Below are 12,694 nucleotides of genomic sequence, written 5' to 3'. Positions count from 1 at the left end.
TGAGACACCCTCACCTCCACTGCTAACCCTTAAATGAAGACTGGGAAGGGCTGGATCCTGGCTCCACTCTGTCTGGTCACTCAGGTGGATTGCACACACCTGAGCTCCACTGGGTTGGCTCTGCCTTCCCGCCAGGTGCTCAATCACTGCTTCAAGCCACAACTCAGCATTTTCACCACAGAAGTCCAACATAGCTCCTGGAGAACTTGCTAGATGTGCTTAATACCAAGGAAAATTTAACGTTTGTAGCAGCAGATAGTTGCATTTGGAAACTGAAAAAGTCCTTATCATTTACAGGTCCAGGGCAGCCAAGTGCTTAATACAGATGGAGGAACCTAACCTGGGGAAACCTCTGCAGCCAACCATTGTGCCAAGATTACTAACACTTGACCTGGTCTGCCTCTCACATACTCCACCTGTCCCACATTCCTTGCTCAGGTCAAACCAAGAGGATCTGAATGTTATCTAGGAGTGCTGAATAAGGCCCTTGTAGAAGCAGGTGTTAATTTGTTCAGAATAAGGGGGTTGTTTTTTGGTTTGTTTTTTTTTTTTGCTGCCCAGAGAGGCAGTGGGTGCCCCATCCCTGGAGGTGTTCAAGGCCAAGTTGGATGGGGCCCTGGGCAGCCTGGTCTTGTATTAGATGGGGAAGTTGGTGGCTCTGCCTGTGGTAGGGGGGTTGGAGCTTGATGATCCTTGAGGTTCCTTCCAAGCCAAACCATTCTATGATTCTGTGATTTAGAATATTTTTACTTTCTTTCAGTAATTACCCATCTGAATGTAAGTTCAATCACTATTCTGCAATTCTCCTATTAAGATTCTTCTACATAAGTTTTCAGCTACTTATTTCTCGTCATAAATTTGACATTCTATTGGAGTGAATGAGCCAAAAAACAAAGGAGAGAAGGGATTTAACTGTAGCTACAAGGTCAGCACAACTTTATACACACCTGACATCTTAATCCTCACAGTTAATCATGAGCCTGAGCAGGAAAATTATAACAACCCACAGTAATTTCTATGCACAGACATTAGGGAAGAAAATTCTAAGCAGATGAAGCCTTCATACCTGTTCACCACTAGATTTAACTCAGGATTTCTGTTTATCCACACCATGTAAAATCAAACATAACTTTTGCTTTCTGCTATCAGTCTCCAGGCACCAAACCTTTATGGAGGGCCCAGAGTTTTTTTTCCTCTATCTGCAGAAAATAATTCTCTCAATTATAGCCACTTACATAGTGCTTTATGCAGTACCTTACATATAATGGTCATATATCCCCCCTGCCTGACCTCCACACCTCAACTAGCAAGTACTCTTGGTTTGATGGTTTTATTAAAGCCCTAGGAGTATCGATGTATTATATGTGTGAAGAATGTAAGGGTTAATTATATAAACAAGCTAAGAGGGTTTCTTTTGATCAATTTTCAACAAAGAATTGCAGTTTGAGACATTTTTCCAGCGTTATCAGAGTTAACAGACAAATAGTTTTCTACTTGCGTCTCTCTCACACATCATGTCCACTCATTATCCAGGACAATAGATTTTAAATCTTAGGTGGCGTTCTTTTTGAATCTACACTTCTTCCCAAACTTGATTTTTTTCCAGAAAACCACATTACATTAAATTCTTGCTTGTTAAAAGTGAAAAAAACTAAACAGAAAAATACTCTACATTTTTCTGTGTATAAAGTTGCACCATGAACATAATGATCTAATGTTTTTTGTTTTTTTTTTTTTTTTTTTTTTTTTTTGTGAGGGAGGTCTAGGCAATGAATACAAATGAATAAACAGAAATTTTGTAAGATAGACAACAACGGTGTAGAGGAACTAGTAAGAAATATCAGAAGGTAAAGCATACTTTGTACTGGCTTGCTAAAATCTGTGAAATAGGATTGTAAATATTGGCCAATCTTCATTTTGGATCACTGCAGAGAGTAAAGGCTTCCTTCATTCAAGCTGGATGGGGCTTTGAGCAACCTGGACTAGAGGGAGGTATCCCTGCATATAGCAGGGGGTTAGAACTAGATGATCTTAAAAGTCCCTTCCAACCCAAAACATTCTATGCTTCTATGATTCAGAGCAAACAGCACAGTCAGTATTGCTTTATGTGCTTTCATGCATTTAAAATAATAATAATAATAATAATAATAATAATAATAATAATAATAATAATAAAGCTTGCTCATTCTTGCCTAGATTAATTCTATTTGTTTTAAAAGAGAATCAGTCCCTTTCATCTTACTCTACTAGCCAAGTAAGAGAAAGCACAAAAGTGAAACCTCACTCGAAATTCAAGTTTCTAATTCAGGAAAAAATCACATAAGGGTGCTCAGACATAAGTAGAAGAGTTCTTGTCAGTGGAATTCTCAAACTTGCTTTGACGGGATTTTTTTTTTTTTTTTACTTTGTAGCTATGTATACAAAAAAATATAATAATTTTCATAAGGTCAGCACCTAAATGTTGCTCATGAAGATACTGCTGAATGTTACTTGCTTGTTAACATTTAGTTTGCTGGCTTTTATGCTTTTATGCCAGTATTCTGAGGAATGATAATTGCCACTAAGCTACAACCCTTCAACACAGATATTATTACTGAAAAATATCATCAAGGTTCTGAAGAACAGTGATTTTTTGTTGGCAAGTAAAGTTAAAACTTATTTTATCTGGATTAATGGATGCTCTGTCCTTTTGTGGTCATAAACAGAGCAAGCTCATGGCACCACTATTAAGCAGTTTACTGAGGATGAGGATGAGAATATAAAATTGCAGTACTCTTTTGTGAAATAATAGCATGAAGGAAAACAAACAAGAAAACCAGTGAAGCAGTCAAATGCCTCAATCAGACAGTGAATGTATCTAATCTTACTAGTCACACAAATGCTATATTAATGATTGTATTAACATATGTACAAAACACTACGGTGCTAGACCATAATTCATTTTGCTTTCTCATTGTAAACAAAATAAGTAGCTCTCTCCCCTTGCCTTGCCATGAAGAATTTTCTGGAAATAATCATTTCTTTAAATTAAATATTGCTTCCTTGCTACCATTGCCTGGTAAGGGAAAGCAAGCCAATATTCTACATGTGTCTCCAGAACTTACTTCCTAGAACTTGTCAAACAATTGAGATAAATGCTCCAGAGCAATCCCAGGTTAGAAATAGGAATTTGAAGAAGACTTGCCCCAGTCTCCCTCAGGATGTGAAATACCACTCCAAAATTAACATAGAACATTAGAAGACAAATATTCAGCTATCTGTGAAAGAGATTCTGCAGAGATGACGCAACTTCATGCAAGACAACTTCACAGTTTTTTCTCCTTCCAAACAAATCTCATTTGAGAATATCATATTTTTCATATATTTCAGAAATGTGAACAACAAATTATTTTGTTATTTCTTATCCACACTGAAAGGCTTTCTTGGTCATTTAAGTCCAGTTAAACCGAGAGTGTGATTCAACCATTCAGGAATTAGAGAATACAAATATCAAATTCCAAGCAGACATGAGCTTTGCACTGTGTGCCACAGAGCAGAAGTACATCTGATGATGAAGTAGCTTTTTAATAAGCTTCAGTTTATATATTCATTGCTTAAGGCAAGGATTCAAGGAACTTAGGAAAACAATGAAAACAGGAAAAGGGTAAATTTCATTTGAAGATAAGTAAGTTTAGTTAAATGGCAAAAAAGATAGACACTTCTTTCTAGAAGGTTGAGAATGTAAAGATTCCTAGCACAATTTCTGAAGGATTACCCTCTGCTCTGCAAGTTCAAACTAACATTCCTGGTGACTCTACTTATGTAACATGATTATTACTTCAGTATGCATAAATAAATTTTATTAATAATACAAAAGCAAGAACAGCTATACATCGGTACCAATAAAATTATATTCTTCAAGCTTCAGAAATACAACAGAATTCATCATGCACCTGCCAGCAGGTTTTGCAGGTTATAAACTATTCATCCAATCAGTGAGAACTCATTTATTTTGATTAGAAATAAAACAATTTGTAAAAAAAAAAAAGTAATGAAACTATTCTAGTAACAGTCCTGATTATGCAATGAAGAAAACTTGGTGAATAAATAGGAGCAGGGAGAGGTAAAAGTAAGCACCCAAAGTTTTAATATGCAACTCTGGAAAAAAAATCACAAGCCAAATGCCATGGAAATCCATTAAGATTTCTCATCTGCCCCAGTTAACTATTCCTTTACAGCTTTTATTGGCTGTTGAGCCATGATCCCTGCTGCTGAATTTCAATCAAATATTTGTATGGAGGAAGCACATTTATTAATAGCATTGTTCAACTTCCATTGGAGCAGAAGGAGTGACATAAGTTCCTTACGGACTTCAGTTTTGTTGCAAAGAAATTAAACTCATTACCACTCAGAGGGGAAAGAAAAGAGAAAAAATGAAAAAAGTGAAGAGAAATATTGCTTTCTCAAAGTAGGAACTGTCCTGTCCTTACTCCCAAAGAACAGTACTAGGTTGGCCTGCAAGTAAATAAACACCGTATCCTTCCTGTCTGTTAGATCATCTCATGCACTTTGGGAGAGACTCTTGAGTCCTGTTTGCAAAATGAGTCCCATAAAATCTGACCTTATTCAGCCACAAGAATGAAGTTTGCACTTGAGCAAATGACAAAACGGCCCTAGTCTGCACCTCCCCATGAACAGACAGCTCTAAGGCATCAGTTCCAAGCACACAGCTCTAAGTCTGCCAGCAGCCAGATCCTTTCTATTCATTATACATCAAGGAGAGTTGGCTCCCCGTAGATTTATTATGTAGACTTGGTTTGCCCAATTTTTCCATCTTATTCTACCTTTTCCTTTTGATTGGTAGTAAGAATTGAGGACAATTTGGCTGAAATCAACTTCAAAGTACATTCAGCAAATCAGATGTAAGGATATGTTGTAATCACTACTAGAGTCACAATGTATCCTCTTGTTAAACTAGTTACATTGAAATGGATTTTTATTTACTGTTGCAAACTGCTGTACTATCCATAGTCATCTTGAGAAATAAAAAGTGTGTTTTTAATCATTCAAGCTTCACTACAGTAAAGTGTGAGTTTGATTAACAAACAACAAAATACTTGGATCAAAATTCCAGGTCAATAAATTTCCAAAACATCAATCTTTGGGAGTTCTTATTCTGTGCACTTTTTCTTCTGTCAATTGTACGAGTTTCGAAAGTTCCCACTGTTGAGGACTTAACCTTATTTTTTTAAATTCCCTTTACTGAAAAGTCCTCTTTTCTCTTGAATCCAAGTCTCATTTTCTTACAAAATATATACTAACATCTGTTATAGACACACTTATCTTCAATACAAAATGGCTGTCCTTCAGAAAGGATGAGGGAGGCACAGTTGTGTCCACACTTGAATAGAAGATAAGGAATTTAAAGCTCTTCCGGACCTGATCTTAAATTCAAGAGCCTCTGAAGAATAAGGAACCAGCATGATACAAGTGGGAAACAACATTTTAAGGCAACATATGAAACAAGTTAATTAGTGTTTATAAAGATATGCAAAGAACTGTCTGAAAAAATCTCGTATTTGAAATCAAAGGAAAAAATCATAAATTCTTAAATCCTGCAAAAATTGGCCCAGAACACCAGAGATGTGCAAGGTTTTTTTTATGCTTAAAGTAGTATACAACTGTGAAGGAGTGATACAGAAGCAGAGTCCAATTGAGAAATCTGGCTTCAGCTACATCACATTTTAAATAAAGGCAGTTTAAGTGGGTTAATCTGTTAGTCTTCCTGTTGTTCCAGACATTGTGATGCTAGTGATATGTGACTTCACAAAATGAGAAAAAAAATGAGAAGTCTGCTCACACACATAGTGACTCATCAGTGAACTGTACAGAAGTATATTTGTTGGTAATATTAGCATACTGTATTATGAAGGAAAACTCTGAGAGTGACGGAGCACCGGCACAGCTCCCCAGAGAGGTGGTGAGTCTCATTCTCTAGAAATATTCTAGATCTACACAGTCTCTTTGCTATGCAATCTGCTGTAATGAACTGCTTTAACAGGCGGGTTGGACTTGATGATTCCCAGAGGTCCCTTCCAGCCCCTAAAATTCTGTCATTCTATGATTTCAGCTTTCCATAATGTCTGTGGTACATAAACATGAAAAGCTGAAACATAACATAAGCATCAGTTTTCCACTGATAGAAAAGTAATACAAAGACATAAAAACTTGTGGAGAACAATCATCACAGACTAAACTGGAGAGAAAAGAGCAGGATTTATGGAACTATTCTGAGAGCAATGGATGAGAAACAAAGAGCTAGATATTCAGCTGTCCTGGATCAAAAATAGGACATAATTAAACCTTCAAGAAGCTAATTGCTAATAAAATGTATTTCTGGGATTTCCCACTCCACTAAGACAAACCACAGTTTTTAATATAATAATATACAGTTTGCATAGTGGCAATATGGGAATGTCAACACTGCTGTACATCAAGTGACACACAAATTGAAGTTCTAGATTTCTTTATTAAGTGTTAAAGTTAAGAAAACAAGCTCAAATTCTTACAACAGGAACACCTTAACTTACACCAGAAAGACACTGGAACGTATAAATCAGAGAAAATGTGATTTCTGAAATAATTTCTGCTAATCCTTCTTGTAGAACTTCTATTGACTTTTTTTTTAGCATGCCATTTTTTTTACACCACCAGAATATTATATTTTTACTTAATTCCTAATTTACCTTGAATGTCAGCACCTTTTTCAGTTACAACCAAGTTGTTCTTCATCCTCAAATCAGTTAGGATTCTTCTGCAAGCACTGACTTCTAAATAACTGGATTTCCATGCACTTGACTCTGAACAAACTAATAAACACGCAGACCAGAAAGACAATAAGCTAGGAAAAAAATACTCCTGATCCATTAAAATCCACTCATCCTCTGTGATTATTTATTTTTCAGGCTAATCAGGCAAAAAATCAGGATTCAGAGAAATTCAAACAGTGCTAGTAAACAGCACAGTAAGACTGAGAAGAAAAAAGTTCTACTGGGGTTTAAAAGACTGAAATTGAAAAATAAATGAAGATGGATCAAAGAAATCTGCAGAAAATTCAAAATGTATATAAAATAATCCACCATGAAGCCTGTGTGAATACAGTCTCCAGTGAGTGCCAGACAGACAGAAAGTTAACTGAGTTTCCAAACTTAGTATTCCAAAAGCATTAATATCCAGTAGTTCTGTTTGGACTTGACTCAGTACAACTCCAGAAAAAATTTGCTCCTAATGTTAATAACACTAGTACCAATACTCTACCCTCAGCTGACTCTGGAGAGGATATACTAGAGACCAGTTTGGCCTCAGGATTTTGGTAATGAGCCCATGAAATCACCACACACGTGGAACAAAACAAAAGCCCTGAAAACAAGACAAGACAGTGAATCATTAACGCTTTTTGATATATGTTTTAGAAATATCTTTCATGAGAGCTGTTAGCAGATGTCACAGTGATGAATAGTAAAATCACCAGATGAAACCAGTCTTCAAATTTCACAATTTCAAGCACGAAGTTTCAATAAACAGCTGTTCAGGTTGTCACTTTTCTTTACCCTGTGCAGAATTTTCATGGCTCAAAACCAGAAAGCATCTACAAATAAGAACTGCCAGTCACATTTATACTAGCTGATGTGCAACTACCATTAATTTTCCTTATCATGTGTTATTTCCCAGTAGACAGTGTTAAAGCTGTCAAGATATATTTCCTTGGCTCTTGTCCTGTTAACATACTAATTCAAACACATGACAGAGCAGCTTTCATGGCTCTGGCAAACACACCAGTGCTGTATTACTCTAAGATATATTTCTGGCAGAAGAAGAGGTATCCCTGGAAGTTACTGGATAAAATTCAGTTTGGACATAAACCACAGCTAGGAAAGAATAATAGTAGGTGAAAAAACAAGTGAACACATATCATACAATCATAGAACCACAGAACCATAGAATCATAGAATGATTTGGATTGGAAGGGACCTCAAGGATCATCAAGCTCCAACCCTACTGCCACAGGCTGGGCTGTCAACCTCCCCATCTAATACTATACCAGGCTGCCCAGGGCCCCATCCAATCTGGCCTTGAACACCTCCAGGAATGGGGCATCCAAAACCTCTCTGGGCAGCCTGTTCCAGCACCTTACCATTCTCATAGTAAGGAACTTCCCCCTGACATCCAAACTAAATCTTCCCTCCCTCAGCTTAAAACCATTTCCCCTTGTCCTGCTGTTGTCTACCCTTTCAAAGAGTTGATTCCCCTCCTGTTTGTAGCTCCCTTTAGGTACTGAAAGGCTGCAATGAGGTCACCCCGCAGCCTTCTTTTCTCCAAGCTGAAGAAGCCCAGCTCCTTCAGCCTGTCTTCGTAGGGGAGGTGCTCCAGCCATCTGATCATTTTTGTGGCCCACCTTTTGAGTCTACTGAGGTCTCTCTGAATGGCATCCCTTCCTTCCATTATGTCAATCACACCACTCACTTGGTGTCATCAGCAAACTTGTTGCGGGTGCACTTACATCCATCATCAATGTCACTGATAAAGACGTTAAAGAGCACCAGTCCCAAGACAGATCTCTGGGGAACACCACTCTTTACCAGTCTCCACCTGGATATAGAACCATTCATCACCACACTTTGTGGCCTTTCAACCAATTCCTTATTCACCAAATTTCCCACCTGTCAAATCCACATCTCTCCAATTTGGAGATAAAGATGTGGTCAGGGACCATGTCAAAGGCCTTGCGATAGTCCAGGTAGATGACTTTGTTCACCAATGCTGATGGAATCACTCTCTTGCAATGTTCTGTTACATCTCTAAAGTTGCAGTCAGATCCTATTCAATATATGGCCATAGCTGAGCAAGTGCATTAAGTGATTTAATTTAAACTTTTTAATCCTGTGTTCCAACACCCATAATAGCTACCCATAAAAAATGCAGTTTTTATATTACAGAAAAATTGTTGTTTATTTCATTTTTGATAGCACTGGTAAAATTTCTTCAATTTCCTAAAACAAAATCTCTGGTAAGAGCTGAAATTGGAACAATGTTTTGGATAGAAAATACTTCTCATGTAGCTTTGTAAATTTAAGCTCTACCTCATTCTCCCTAATTTTTTTTTTTTTTAAACTGAAATGACCCCTTGGTTATTTTCAAAATAATCTACTTCTAGCACTATTTTAGCCAAACTACAGTAATAACACCTAAGTAGTTTCATTTTATTTGTAGTTTTGTTTCTCTCAAAGCGCTATAAATAAAGTTGGATGTAGAAGTCCCAGGATAAAATGACAGAACCCCTTGAAGCTCCTCAAATCTCTGGATTCCTCCTTACCAACATCTTCTCATGGGCATCAGTTAGCCCAGTGCAACACATTGTACTGTATGGTTCCTTCATTTGTATTTAAACTATGCCATCACTGTGGTAGTTCCCTCCATTTGTTTCCTTTTTCCATCCAAAGGAGGACACCTTAATTTTCTGCTTCCTTTGTTATTTTTTTAAAGGCAGCTCTAGAGGACTGTTTGGACAGTCTAAATGAAAGATACCACTATAAAACTTTACATTCAAGTGCACTTTAAGGAGGAAAACATCCCTGAACAATACTTCAATAATCTAATACCTCTGTTAAGACTATGTTCTGGACAACTGGCAATAGTTATATTGCTTACTATTAGGTCAGAAATATTACATTATCCACTAGAAAACCACTTCATCTTATGCTTAAACTATTGCCAAATAAAATACCTCTGAAGAGGACTTCAAGTAGTAATCACATTTATTTTGTTTGCTCCAACCTGCGCTATATAATTTTATTTGCTCCAAAAGCAGCACTACGTTTACTGTCAGTAATACATGACTTGCACAGTAAGTTACATATAAAAAAAAAAGGTGTACACAAGCTTTACTGCATGTAACTGTTTTTCTGTTTACTTTTTCCTTCATACAGTATTAATGTCACCTTTCCATCTATCATTATCAAATGTCTCTCTACCATCTAGTACCAACTAAATGTTGGTACTTACAAAGCGCACTGCCAACAAATGTCAAATTTTAGTAAGTCACCCCAATTTTGTCAGAAGATAGCAGCTTCTGCTCCTCAAAGCTGCATTGTGTTACTTTAACAATCCTGTGGATTTCTTTCCTTATTTTTATATTCCATCAAGAAGCAAACAAACACGGAGGTTTCTAAGCTGTTCATTGATCTCATCAATCATTTTAAGACACAGGTTAACTTCATCTACTTAGTTACATGCATTTCTCTACAAACTGGGCTCTTGCAGAAGCTGGTGCTGGCCAAGCAAGGAACCCCAAACTCTTCTAGTTGAGGCAAAGGCACAGTGAAAAAAGCCAAATTGTAGGTTACTTGGTTAGTTTTCACACGTGCCTTCTGGAATCTGGTTCCCAGGGAATTCCTACTACAGGGAGTTCCTGGCTTTCTAGATTGCCCTGAATTTAAAGCATTCCTGGAAAAAATACTCTCAGGGGATAAAATTGCATTTCCGTACCAGCTCTGATCACTGACTTGGACTAATATTGAGATGCACAAGAAAAGTACTTGAATACAAAGAATGCAATAATTTAATGACATTTAAAAGTCCAGTTTAATTGATTTTCCTCATCTTTTCGTGCATTTAATTTCTAATAAATTTTGGTGAACAATTATAGATTATTTGAACAACTATAGGAACATTTTTGGAAGCATTATATCAGTACAGAATCATACAAAATTGTAGGAGTTGGAAGGGACCTCAGGAGATCATCAAATGCAACTCCCTCTAAAGTGAGCTCCCCACATATAATATATATCCTTTTTATAAATGAAGAATGTTCAATTTCAATACTGCTACTTTTTGAAGAGTCCTCAGAACTTGTCGGAAAGGTACTGGTGCAGCACCTATAACCATGGGCAGATACACAGTCAGATGCTGCATCGTATAAGAGTGAAATTTGGGATCCCAAAACATTTTTCTAGAAATAAACTTGTGCACACTGCATACCCTTTTTTAATGTTAAAAGTCTTCCTGCGTCCTCCCTGTCTCTAGAGGGACTGTCCATTTGTCTCAACAATCTTCCAAAAAACAGAGGGATCAAATACTTACAAAACTCTTTTAAAACAAGTTCTCTGAAAAATATTAGTGCTTGCTACACTGTTGCAGACCACAAATTCAGCCACTGTTAAAAAGTACAGTCTGTAAGCTATTTCACTGGCTGGCTGCACCAGTCCACGGGAACACCAGAGAGAAGTTCAGAAATGGAACAGCTCTCTGCTCTTGGGATACATGAAAGCCACATCTATAAGTCCAACCTACTTGAGCAGGAAACAAACAGGAGATGTCCCTTCACAGTTCTCAGCCTTGTCTGTATGTTTGCACAGTACTCTGAGGAGCCATGGGACTGCACTTGACATGCCCCGAATGCCAGAGCTCAATTACTGTCCTCAGGCACCGAGATGCACACACAAGAAAGCCTAAGGCTCTTTTAGAAGTTCAGAGCTAGAAACACTGCTAAGGTAAGCCTATTTTCATGCTAAAGCGGACAGAGAGCACTAAATTACATATTTAAGTGCTCCTATTCATCTAACTCACCTCAATAAAAAATACTTTATTTCATGCATGTATTTAAGTATGTTGAAAAATGTTCTTATTTGAATCATTTCTTAAGAACTTGGCATAAGAGTCTCCATTCATCAGTTTGAGTCTTCAGTTTGCACTAAACTTGCTGTCCACTGCTAAAGTTACTGCCGTTAAGCTGTGCCCAGCTCCCCCTCTAAATGTCACATCTTGTCTCATTTCTATACACAAAGAATTGTGTCTGTGGACACAACAGCACAGCACAGCAGCAACATCTCATTGCAAGAACAGATGGATTTGATCTTGCTTTGTTCCTTCACATATTTTCAGGAGATGAATGGAGGACTCAAACAGGAAACTGTTATGCTGGGTTTAGTATTCATTTTCTATGGTTTTGTATTAGGCTTTTGGTTCTTCCTCACAGGCTAACATATCCTTTCAGTATCAGTGCCACAGTAGTTATTTCATTAACAGAAAAAGCAACAGCATTGTATGAATGGGTAAAGATTAGTCATGTTAATAAAAGTGGTGAAAAGAGAGCATTCCACTCTTTCATTAGAGTAGAAATTTAGTAAATTATTCTACTAGCTGCCTATAATACATTTCCATAATCCTTGCTTAATTCTTATTACATATTCATTTTTTTTTTTTCAATACATTTGTAAGGGCCTTGAAATAAATCCAACAATTTCCTTCAGTTCTGGTTTATTTTTACTTTTGCAGTTCCACCACTTGAATAACAGATTTCTTTGGGGCAAGCATTTTCCTCTGAATACTACATTCATTCTGTAAATTTGGCTTCCTGAATGAAAATGATGCCTATTTATTAAATATAGACATCTCAGATATCATTTTTATTTCCATGAGGGATATTCTGAACAAGTTCGTACATAAACACCAAAACTGAGCACTAGCTCACATTACATTTGTATTTATTTTTTTATCTTTTTAACTCCTATGCTCATACTCCAGCACCCTACAATCAAAGTTTGGATGTGAGAATACAAGAAAGACTATTCAGACAGAAGATTTGGAGCAAGATAAACGACAAGAGAAAGTGAGCCTGAGAGCCAAGGACACCTCCAGAAGAAGAGAAAAACATAGT

Source organism: Lagopus leucura, unplaced genomic scaffold, assembly GCF_019238085.1.
Source record: "Lagopus leucura isolate 7727_CA_CO unplaced genomic scaffold, USGS_WTPT01 Super-Scaffold_100001, whole genome shotgun sequence".
Classification (NCBI taxonomy): Eukaryota; Metazoa; Chordata; class Aves; order Galliformes; family Phasianidae; genus Lagopus; species Lagopus leucura.
This window is presented reverse-complemented; position numbering follows the sequence as displayed.